The sequence below is a fragment of the Lampris incognitus genome, chromosome 13 (genome assembly GCF_029633865.1).
Source record: "Lampris incognitus isolate fLamInc1 chromosome 13, fLamInc1.hap2, whole genome shotgun sequence".
NCBI lineage: Eukaryota > Metazoa > Chordata > Actinopteri > Lampriformes > Lampridae > Lampris > Lampris incognitus.
In genome coordinates this window covers 21,091,434-21,104,498 of record NC_079223.1, presented here as the reverse complement: position 1 = coordinate 21,104,498, position 13,065 = coordinate 21,091,434, and the positions used below count along the sequence as shown (strand labels likewise).

The 13,065-nt window shown below is 42.0% G+C and overlaps 1 protein-coding gene across 1 annotated transcript in view; it reads right to left on the bottom strand.

Moving 5' to 3' along the window:
* Nucleotides 1-13,065, bottom strand: part of atrnl1a (attractin-like 1a) — a 436,027-nt gene that overhangs the window by 83,148 nt on the left and 339,814 nt on the right. The gene's annotated exons all lie outside the window — the stretch shown is intronic.

Genomic DNA, 13,065 nt, shown 5'->3' with positions numbered 1-13,065 from the left:
AGTTCCAGCATCCTCTGCACCAGTTGAGAGGGTATTTAGTAGAGGAGGCATCATCATGAGGCCCCACCGAGCCCGTTTAGGTCACAAAATGCTTCAGGCTCTAATTTTTCTGAAGTGCAACCAAGCTTTTGTTTAACCTCCTCATCCCTAGAGCCATGCAGGATCATGCCATCTCACCCTAACCCTGGCCCAGAAATGGGACCTTTGAGGTCTTTCACAACCACCCCTTTGTGAGTGTATTCTTAGTGTTGAGCTCAGATTTTTAAGGGTTTTACACATTTTGTTCATGCTTGGCATGCCACAATTTTCAGTTAAATTATTCCTAGTAAATGTATGCTTTAATTTTATGAAGCAAAGTTGTTATGGCTGCCCAGGAGAATTAATTCTTATAAAAAGGACATTGTCTGGCCTTCTCTGTTGTTGTGAAAGTTCTTCATAGCCGTGCACCTAAGTTGTTTTTTCTTTTTCTATGTGAGTGTGCTCACTTTTTTGCATCTTTGGAAATCTACATGTCTTTTATAAGACTCGTGCAAAAACTAAAAGAAAGTGTATCTTATTTCAGATGATGTATTTATCTGTTTACACTTAGGCACAATAATTCAACAAATCCAGATTAACATATTCTTGCAAGATATAAACAAAAAAAAGACTTAATTGCTTGAAAATGAGTCAAAATAGCTGGCAAAGCACCAAAATGCAAAATGTTAAAGAAAATTATTAAAAAATACCTTGCTGAAAAGAAATGTTGCTGTTGCATTTATGTAAAAGCAAACTTGATTTAAAAAAAAAAAGATACTGGTCATTTGTTCTGTTTTGTTGTGATTTTTCTTTGATATATACAGTCTTGGTCTTGTCTCGGTCTCGACCTCCAAATGTCTTGGTCTTGTCTCGGTCTCGATACTCTCTAGTCTTGATAACGTCTTGGTCTCGGTTGGTGCGGTCTTGACTACAACACTATCAAGTAGCTTTATTGACAGCTGATGATTGCTTATGGCATGAAACAGGCTTGTACTTGACTCACTGGATTATTTTGCTCTTTATTTGTTGAGCACTTTCCCTACTGTTGAGTGTTTCTTTTAACAACGTTATATATATATATATATATATATATATATATATATATATATATAGTGTTTATTTCTGGAAACCATCAATGGTGTTGGTAAGAGTGCTCAACAAATGAGGAGTGGACTATTAAGATAGATGTAGGGAAAAAATTTTAACACTGCACAACATTTTTTTTTCCCCTAGATATGTTACTTAAACATATGGACAACTTTCAAGGTTTCAGTATAAAACATTATCTAACACACAACCTTTGAATTAAACTCAAATGTACTCTTAAGAACTTGTTTGTACCTTTTCTTGTTTTCCCAAAACTCTCATACAACATTGTTTATGGTTTCAAACATTCCATATAATTTTTTTCTTTTGAACACATTTTGTTCAACATCAAAACATTTTTTCATTTATCCTGATATCCCCCTTTTGCTTTTTTTAAAAAAAAAAATATACATTCCACTTTTGGGGTTATACTTGCTCTATTAGTCTCTCTGGTGGTCTACTAGGTCTAGTAGACTTTTTCAAAGGTGGTGTGTCAGTCTTTGTGATTGGTGGAGGAGAAGCATCAATGCGCAGGTCTGGGCTTACACTGACCTGCTGCCCCTGCCTGATCTCCTGACCCTGGTCCTGGAAGTTCTCATGGGTCTTAAGCAATCTCCTTAAAACTTGTCAATCATCAGTTTTTACAGTGAATGATTGGGGATTCATTTCCTTAAGGACAGTTGCTTTCCTGTTCCAGGTGTCATGATCCTTAATTCTCACCCCAACGTTTTCCAGAAGAGCTTCCAGTCTCCTGGCTGTTTTGTCGTAGTACTTTTTGTTTCAGCTTGAGCTGTTGCTGTTTCTTAATTAGTCCTTTTTTGTTCATTTCAGATGGGATGTGTGGTAGTGTGGCACACAACTTGCAGCTCACGAGGAGCTCAGCAAAAGAGGCTTCACATGCCAATGGTGCCGTGTGGTAGCTCAGTAAATCTAGATAAACAAATTGGACTCCTTTTTCAGCTTTGCTGTTAGCCTGTGGGTACAGGGGACTGGAGGTGCTGTCGTGAAATCCACACTGCTATGCGAACAGCCAGAATTCTCTGCAGCTGTTCTGTGATCCATTGTCACTAACCACCAATTTTGGAATCCCACTCCTTGCAAAGAAGCTTTTCATGTGTGTAATAACACAATTAGCTGATGTGCTAGAAAGCTGGGCTATTTCGGGGTAGTTCGAGTAGTAATCTATCACCAACAGATAGTCTTTGTCATTCAGATGAAATAAATCAGTTCCTACCTTTTGCTACAGTTCAGTTGGCATGTCTATAATCATTATTGGTTCTTTTGTTTATTTGTAGTAATGTCTGATGCAAGTGTCACATTTTCCAATCATCCTCTCAATGTGCCTATTGATCCTTGGCCAGCACACTGCCGCTCGCTCTTCTTTTACATTTTTCCACCCTGAGGTGCCCTTCGTGGATGCGACAAAATATAAACTGGTGCGTGGACTGCGGAATCACCATTCTGGCCTGTCTGAGCACTAGGCCTTTAACCACACTCAGATCCGCTCTGCCTGGATAAAACTGTGGACAGCTGCTTTTTGACCAGTCATCTCGGAGATTGGCTATCACTGCTTGCAATGTTGCATCTTTTGCAGTTTCCTGCATGACTTTCTGCAACATGATGTCACCATGTCAACATGCATATCAACATCATCAGATGTGGAGGTGTCCTGTGTTCCCATGCTGGGGAGAGGTGCCCTAGACAAAGCCTCAGCAAGCGCGATGTATTTCCCTGGTGTGTATATTAGCTCAAAATCATACCTTTGAAGCTTCATCAGCATGCCCTGAATTCTAGGAGACACGTCATTCAGTTTTTTTTTCTAAATTATTTTTTATGATTGATGGCAACGGTTTATGATCAGTCTCTGCAGTAAAAGTAGGTAAACCATAAACATAGCTGTGAAACTTTTCACACCCATACACCAGCCCCACAGTCTCTTCCTCAATCTGAGCAGAGAGTTTCTCTGTCTCAGACATGGATCTTGAGGCATATGCCGCTGGTTGCCATTTATCTCTCTCAGCCTGCAACAGCACAGCACCCAAACCATCTTTTGAGGCGTCGGTGGCGATCTTTGTTCTTTCGGCTGAATCAAAGAATGCAAGAACTGGCTAATTATACAGAATCCGCTTCAAGTTCTCCCATTCCTTGTCATGTTTCTCAGTCCATTCAAACACTGTGTTGTGATTCAGCAGCTCTCTTAGGCTTGGTGTCCTGAGGACAGATTAGCAATGAATTTACCAAGGAAGTTAATCATCCCCATGGCTCGCAGGGCTCCTTTCTTATCAGTGGGTCGAGGCATCTCCTGTATGGCTTTCACTTTAGAGCAATCTGGCTCCATGCTCTCTCCTGATAGCTTGTTGCCTGAAAATTTGATCTCTCTGACGCCAAACTGGCCTTTATCTATACTAAGTCCAAATCCACCCTCTTGGATTCTCTGCAAGAGTTTCATGAGTCTTTTGTCATGTTGATGTGTGGATCCCCATACCACAATGCCATCTATGTATATATTCTTGTGCCTTCCAGACTCTCTATTATTGTCTACATCGCCCTGTGAAAGATCTCAGGCGCCGAAATGATACCAAATGGAAGCCTAAGAAAACAGAATCTCCGAAAGGGTGTATTAAATGTGCAGTACTTGCTGCTTTCAGCATTGGGCTTTAACTGCCAAAACCCCTTTGAAGCATCGACTTCACTGAAAAACCTTGCACCAGCCATCTCACTGCTGATATCTTCCCTCTTCGGGATCTGATGTATTCTTTTTATGTTCTCATTCAGATCCTTGGGATCCAGGAAGACTCTTAACCCACCATTTGCTTTCTTTACACGGGTGATGGAGTTAACCCAGTTTGTTGATTGTTCGACCCATTCAATGACCCCCCCCCCCAAAAAAAGTGAATGGTAGTGTTCCACGTCCTTTAAAGATATCTGGTAAACTATGTACAATGTCACTTTTTTCACTGTTGATCTGATAAATCCTTTTGACCAATCCCAGGTTCTCACATGCTATGTCTCCTAGGAGTAACTGACCATTAGAAACCACCACAAACAGTACCTTGTGCAGCGTTCCTTTTACAGTCATATTTAGTCTGCACACACCCTTTGTTTCTATGGCAGTATATTATATGCTCTAAGTGGGACTGTGTTTCTCGTTATTTTAGGTTTCTCTTTTAGTGCTATGACTTTGTTTAGATGTATTAAATTTGCCTTTGCCCCTGTGTCAAGCTGTAAATAAACCAGCGCCCAATTGACCACAAGTGGTGCAATCCATTTGGCCTTCTTCTCTGTACTCACAGTCTGACCAGTGTCTGCTGAATCTGTGGACTGTACATTTCCTTCTGCTCTGGATACCATACTGATGAAGATCACTGAGACCCTCCCTGTCACTTGTGTAGTTAACTGTGTGTACCTTGTGTCCTTTCTTTTTGATTTTAGAAAAACACATTTTCGCATAATGGTTTTGTCCCTTGCATTTTGAACAAGTTTTCCCATAAGCAGGGCATTGTTTTGGTTTCTGCTCGTCACCACACTGCTTGAAACTGAACGTGTCATTGACCTTGTGTTTGAATTTGGTAGAGCGCTTTCCCCTTCCAAAAATGGCATCCACTGTCTCGCCCACTTGATTGGCTGCTCCATGTGCTTTTTCGTCAAATGACTTTACATGCTGCCTCGCTATCTCACGAGCCTGGCATATCCTTACTGCTGTTGCCAAAGTGAGTTGTGTTTCCCCCAATAGCTTTTCTCTAATCCTTTTGTCATTAATTCCAAAAACTATTTGGTCACGAATCATAGAGTCTCTGAGTTCATTAAAATTGTACAATTATGCTTTTAGCTTGAGGTTTGTGAGGGAACCATCAAATGACTCCCCCCAATGCTGCAAATGCGAGCAAAATACATGTCGTTCATAGGTTTCAATTTTCTTTGACAGGGAATGTTCATCAAATTTTAAAGACCTCTTCAAAATAATCTTTGTCCTCTACCTGAGCGAACACAAACGTGTTGCTTCTGGACCAGCAGTGGTGAGTGCCATGGCTATCTTCCTTTCATCTGCTCGTCTTTCCACTCCAAAAGCTGCTAAATACTTCTAAAACCGCTGCTTGAAACTCCCCCAGTTAGCATCCACATTACCTGTCAATTTCAACGGCCCTGGTGGTTTTAAAGCATCCATTACCTTTTCTTCCTGTGTCACTTCTGGCACTTGACAAAGAATACCTGTCCCGTGGTACCATGTAATGTTCTTATTTTGGAATAAATAAGATGTTGTGAAGTTGAAGTTTTTAACTTCTTGCTAGCAGTGCCAGCTTTTTATTAATCTCTGTGCAAAAACGTGGTGCCCCCGCTATCTTCTCCTTTTTACCAGGATGTACTGTTACTCTCAATAACTACAGCGACACCTATAGGTTGATGATATTCATTCATTCATTCATTCATTCATTTATTCATTATCCAAACCGCTTATCTTTACTCAGAGTCGTGGGGATGCTGGAGCCTATCCCAGCAGTCGCTGGACGGTAGGCAGGGAGACACCCTGGACAAGCCACCAGTCGATCACAGGGCCGATGACACACACACACACACACACACACATACACACACCTCGGGACAATTTAGTACAGCCGATTCACCTGACCTGCATGTCTTTGGACTGTGGGAGGAAACTGGATTACCCAGAGGAAACCCACACAGACATGGGGGGAACATGCAAACTCCACAGAGAGGATGACCCAGGATGACCCCCATGGTTGGACTACCCTGGGGCTCGAACCCAGGACCTTCTGGCTGTGAGGCGACCACACTAACCACTGTGCCAACGTGCCATCAGGTTAATTATATATATATATATATATATATATATATATATATATATATATATATATATATATATTTCAACACAGATACAGGAAAACAGTTTTAATATATTGCAGTACAGGCCTGTTTCGTGCGTCGCGCACTCATCAGCTACTAATGATGAGTGTCTATATATATATGTATATATACACTACCGTTCAAAAGTTTGGGATCACCCAAACAATTTTGTGTTTTCCATGAAAAGTCACACTTATTCACCACCATATGTTGTGAAATGAATAGAAAATAGAGTCAAGACATTGACAAGGTTAGAAATAATGATTTGTATTTGAAATAAGATTTTTTTTACATCAAACTTTGCTTTCGTCAAAGAATCCTCCATTTGCAGCAATTACAGCATTGCAGACCTTTGGCATTCTAGCTGTTAATTTGTTGAGGTAATCTGGAGAAATTGCACCCCACGCTTCCAGAAGCAGCTCCCACAAGTTGGATTGGTTGGATGGGCACTTCTTGCGTACCATACGGTCAAGCTGCTCCCACAACAGCTCAATGGGGTTCAGATCTGGTGACTGCGCTGGCCACTCCATTACCGATAGAATACCAGCTGCCTGCTTCTGCTCTAAATAGTTCTTGCACAATTTGGAGGTGTGTTTAGGGTCATTGTCCTGTTGTAGGATGAAATTGGCTCCAATCAAGCGCTGTCCACTGGGTATGGCATGGCGTTGCAAAATGGAGTGATAGCCTTCCTTATTCAGAATCCCTTTTACCCTGTACAAATCTTCCACCTTACCAGCACCAAAGCAACCCCAGACCATCACATTACCTCCACCATGCTTAACAGATGGCGTCAGGCATTCTTCCAGCATCTTTTCATTTGTTCTGCGTCTCACAAACGTTCTTCTTTGTGATCCAAACACCTCAAACTTGGATTCATCCGTCCACAACACTTTTTTCCAGTCTTCCTCTGTCCAATGTCTGTGTTCTTTTGTCCATCTTAATCTTTTTCTTTTATTGGTCAGTCTCAGATATGGCTTTTTCTTTGCCACTCTGCCCTGAAGCCCAGAATCCCGCAGCCGCCTCTTCACTGTAGATGTTGACACTGGTGTTTTGCGGGTACTATTTAATGAAGATGCCAGTTGGGGACCTGTGAGGCGTCTGTTTCTCAAACTAGAGACTCTAATGTACTTATCTTCTTGCTCAGTTGTGCAACGCGGCCTCCCACTTCTTTTTCTACTCTGGTTAGAGCCTGTTTGTGCTGTCCTCTGAAGGGAGTAGTACACACCGGTGTAGGAAATCTTCAATTTCTTAGCAATTTCTCGCATGGAATAGCCTTCATTTCTAAGAACAAGAATAGACTGTCGAGTTTCAGATGAAAGTTCTCTTTTTCTGGCCATTTTGAGCGTTTAATTGACCCCACAAATGTGATGCTCCAGAAACTCAATCTGCTCAAAGGAAGGTCAGTTTTGTAGCTTCTGTAACGAGCTAAACTGTTTTCAGATGTGTGAACATGATTGCACAAGGGTTTTCTAATCATCAATTAGCCTTCTGAGCCAATGAGCAAACACATTGTACCATTAGAACACTGGAGTGATAGTTGCTTGAAATGGGCCTCTATACACCTATGTAGATATTGCACCAAAAACCAGACATTTGCAGCTAGAATAGTCATTTACCACATTAGCAATGTATAGAGTGTATTTCTTTAAAGTTAAGACTAGTTTAAAGTTATCTTCATTGAAAAGTACAGTGCTTTTCCTTCAAAAATATGGACATTTCAATGTGATCCCAAACTTTTGAACGGTAGTGTATATAGACACACACACACATCTGAGCCATAGACATATCATTACAGTAAGCATTTGATTATTTCCCAATGCCTTTTGAAGCTCAGTGCTTAGGGGAGACAGAGGGCAGGATTTGCAGTCTGCTGAGTATAGTATATCATATAAGAGACTGATAAAAAGGTTCTTCACTCTGTTCATCTCTCTCTCTCTCTCTCTCTCTCTCTCTCTCTGTCTCTCTCTCTCTGTGTGTGACACCAATACACATGCAAACACACTCAAACACAGGTATGCATGTTATGCTCATCAGACAGAAACAAGGATGTGGGAGATTTGCCCACTGAAGGACAAATGAACATTCACACACACACAAACTTTTCTCATCCTGACTTTGTATGAGAGGTGCCAACACTGAAAGGTTATATATATATATATATAACCATTAAAAAAAAATCTAATTTCCAACATGTCTGCCCACTTTCCAGATGACATTTGTCTCCTGGGCGGATGTGCTAAGTGAGTAAACAATGGCACAGATATCCAGCTCTGATAAGATCCACTACAAGCCATCATGCAATGCACTGTTCCTAGCACTTACATACTTACTCAGCTGTGCACACCCATCTGGCAGAGAAGGCACTTACAGAAAGTCTAAATTGAAGTTGTATGACATAGCATGTATGGTTTTTGGGGAAACAAGAAGGGGTATATGGAAATTCAATGATCAGCGTTCGGAGAGGGGCTTGAGAGCTGTAGTGTTCATATCATAGTGAGCAGGAGATGTAGGGAGGAGGTGAGGAGGCAGTAAAAGCGTGAAGTTTTTTTCAGAGCAGTGGTTCACAATCTGGTTCTGAGGGACCCATGGTGCTGCTGGTTTTCTGTTTTGCAAGGTATTTGATGACTTTTATTATATCTTCATGTTGTTTGAGATCTAAAAGACCTGATTAGATTCAATTCAATTCAATTCAATTTATTGTCATTAAAAATACTGTGCAGGCACATGTAAAAAATGAAATGAGGGATGGAATGGAATACTTGATACAACAGGTCAATGTAATCAACTACTTGGCAGAATAGAAAACCAGTACTTAGGGGCATCCGGATAGCATAGTGGTCTAGTCCATTGCCTACCAACATGGGATCGCCGGTTCGAATCCCCGCGTTACCTCCAGCTTGGTGGGGCATTCCTACAGACCCAATTGACCGTGTCTGCTGGTGGGAAGCCGGATGTGGGTATGCGTCTTGGTCGCCGCACTAGCGCCTCCTTTGGTCGGTTGGGGCGCCTGTTCGGGGGGGGGGAATAGTGTGATCCTGCCATGTGCTATGTCCCCCTGGCGAAACGCCTCACTGTCAGGTGAAAAGAAGTGGCTGGTGACTCCAAATGTATCGGAGGAAGCATGTGGTAGTCTGCAACCCTTCCCAGCTCAGCAGAGGGGGTGGAGCAACAACCAGAACGGCTCAGAATAGTGGGGTAATTGGCCAGGTACAACTGGGGACTAAATGGGGGGGGGGCACTTGGGTCCTTGAGGACAGGTTGAAAACCACTGATCTAGTGGACTGAGTTTTTTTAACGCACGCACGCACGCACACGTACGCACGCACATTTTGCATTATACACATCTGTAAGTGATCAGACTTTAAAATGGGATGAAATCATAAAATTCTTAATTCTCTAATGTCTGCAGTAGAATATTCTGTGTGTGTGGGGGGGGCAGGACCAAAGGTGGGGTGAATGAAGGCATAATTGCTTGGGTTTACACACTGAATATAATGTAAAGTTAAACTTTATTAATCAACTCATTTTTTTATTCATTCATGAAATCTATTCAAACCAAACAAGCAGATCCTGTAGGAATCACGTTAAGATTATGGTGAAGGTTTTTTTCTTTTGACCGTCCTTAAAAAAGGCACAACACTCAGAAGTTGGTGGCTGCAACCGGAGATAGGCAACATCATCCTAAAAACAACCATAAATACAGTATCATGACAAGTGGAAGTGGAAATACAAATACAAATTATAGTAACTCGTTTCACCCAAGATTGAGTCTTAACATTTGAATTCCCCTAAAACAAGAGGAGAAATACAGAAACACAAATGGGACAAGTTAACTTCCTAATTATCCCAATGTACATTTGGCCAGATTTTCCTGAAATACGCAGCAGTATATGAAGATAATAATTGTTTCAGTGGAAACAAGAAATTATCCTACTCTCTAGTCATTTTTTTACTTGACTTTAAAAAAACAACATGTCAGTACTCAAAACGAGACTAAATTAATTATCATGATGGATATTTCTTGCACAACCAAGGTGTCTGAGCAAATATGATGGCAGCCACAAATCTTCCAACCTGTCATGCTGTTCATAGTGAGTTGCTGATAAAAGGTCATGCTTTACATTCAGTGCATGTACCAAGTGCTGGCTCATAGGTAAAAATGCTCTTATAAGTCCTTATAAAATGCTTATTAACATTATTATGTGTTAATAAGACTATAAAAATTTAATAATAGCATCATTAACACATTTTGGGCCACTAGGTGATGCTTGCGAAATATGCAAAACCTATTTTTCCACACTCATCTTAGGATGTAAGTCCATCAATAATAATAATGATAATAATAATAATAATCATTACATTTATGTAGCACTTTTCTAGACACCTAAAGCGTTTCACATTGACGAAAACAATAAATCAACCTGCATAAAGCTTTGCACATAGCATTTAAGGACCCTCATGATTAAAAGTCATTAAAATAATTTTGATAGTCCACAAAATGCAAAAGTTATGACTTATAAGGGTCTTATTACCTATTACCTAATGCTTATTATAGGCTTATTAACACATACCATTAATAAGCATTTCATAAGGATGAATAAGGCCTGTTAACTAACACTTATTACATGCACTTGATTTAAAGCATTGTTGAATAAATACTGTTTGATTTGGAGTGCTAATTAGCGAGAGATGGACACAGCAAATCCTGCCTTATAGACTGTGTGGCTTGCAGCTGCTGCTTAAGTACAAGCCACACATAAACTCCCATTCACATATGACTGTCAGTGACTATACGGCCGGCACTTTAAAATGGGAAAGGTTAGTATAGAGAGACGACTAATGAGAGAAACAGCCGGCAGGACCAAAAAACTATGACAAACAACGGAGAGAGAGAGAGAGAGAGAGAGAGAGAGAGAGAGAGAGAGAGAGAGAGAGAGAGAGAGCACAGCTCAAATGTCTGTTCCCCCTTCTCCCTCAGATGTGGTGAGCAGGGTGTAAAGCAGTGAATTGACCTAGCCCACTGAATCCCCTCCACTGCGGTGAGGGGTTATGGAACCAGAGGGAGAGAAGGAGGGAGAGACAGTGAGACGGTAGCGCAGAAAGCGAGGTAGGAGGAGAGGAAAGTAGTTAAGAGTTCTTAGGTAATCCATTATAAACAATCGCATTACCCCTTGTCATTGGCCTGCTCATACAGCCATCTATCCCTATTCACCAAAGGCTGACACACACACACACACACACACACACACACACACACACACACACACACACACCCACACAGAGAGAGAGAGAGAGAGAGAGATAGAGAGAGAGAGATTGCTGGGGAGACTAAGAATAATGCCATGTATTAGAGTTGTGTGTGTGTGTGTGTGTGTACAGGGACAATATAACAGAAGCATCACATGAAAAAGGCAGCGGCACAACCTGATACAGTTTAAATGGCTAGTAGCAGTATGGATCAGCTATAAAAGAGGTGTGACAAACAGCACTTAGAAATGTCCGTTTTCAAAGCAGCATGAGGCAACTAAAAGAGTTCCAAAAAAAGCCAAGAGTTCAGAGCCTAAAATGCAGATGTATCCCCCCCCCCCCCAAAAAAAAAGCAAAATCATTTAACGTGTCAACTGGGAGTGTTCTGATATTAATACACAATATGTGAAACACAGATGAAATACATCTGCAAAGAGGAACAGTGGTCGCAAGTCAATGCCCATCTACAGGCCTGCCATTTGGAAAAGCACTTGTATTCAAGGCCAAGGCACAAAGGTGTTTGGAGCACATAACCTGAAAGCGTGAGCAGTATGGTCTGCTGAGTCATCGTTCCTCTCTTATTCCCACATCTGGGTGGGAATAGGTTTAGAGTCATTAGGGTTCCGTGTTTGCTCTGCATTGTTGTATAATGGCCAAGCAATACGAGGCCATTTTATATAGGACCAGGCGCACCCTGTGGTCATGATGTTCCTATATATCCCAGGGTGAAGGAAGTCATACACCTTCCATGGCCTCCCCGATCACCACTTCTAAACACCACCAAACCTTTAAGGGAAGATCTGGAGCACAGAAACCAGAGTAGATCTCCCCTCTCTTCACCCCTCAAAGAACTGGAGGCTTTTCTTCTGGTCCACATACCCCCTTTCACACAGTTCAGGACTTGTAGGACAGTATTCAAAGAAGGGTTGAAGCTATTTTTTGAAGGCAAAATATGTATTTGCAATAAAGTTCTCTTTAGATATTGGATAGTATTGTGTGTTACTTTGTCCAGCCCCTGCGTGTGTGCATTCACATGTGTATTGTGTATTTGTATGAACACATACATGTACGTTGCCAGGTGTAAACATGCACATGTGTATGTTTCCCCCTTTTTCTCCCCAATTGTATCCGGCCAATCGCCCCTCTCTTTCGAGCCGTCCCGGTTGCTGCTCCACCCCCTCTGCCGATCTGGGGAGGGCTGCAGACTACCATATGCCTCCTCCGATACATGTGGAGTCACCAGCCGCTTCTTTTCACCTGACAGTGAGCAGTTTCACCAGGGGGACGTAGCACATGGGATGGGAGGATCACACTATTCCCCCCAGTTCCCCCTCCCCCCTGAACAGACGCCCCCGACCAACCAGAGGAGGCGCTAGTACAGCGACCAGGACACATACCCACATCCGGCTCCCCATCCGCAGACACTGCCAATTGTGTCTGTAGGGACGCCCGACCAAGCCAGAGGTAACACGGGGAGTCGAACCGGCGATCCCTGTGTTGGTAGGCAATAGAATAGACCGCTACACTACCCGGACGCCCACATAAGTGTATGTTTAAATGTGTTCTCTGTCAGTGTCCTTCAAATAACTAATTAACCAGCATCTTGAATTCTACCCATCATCCCTAAATCACGCCTGCTCAGTGTGTGTGTGTGTGTGTGTGTGTATGTGTGTGTGTTTGTGTGTGTGTGTGTGTGCGTGTTCAAGTGTGTCTGTGTGTAATTTGGTTCTTATTATTGCTTCAACGCCCTGGTTTAACATCTCTGTAGCCACACACACAGTCATAAAAACACTCACACGCTCACTGAATGCCTCCTAGGTGCATTGCCCTCGAACACCGGACACTGCTGCA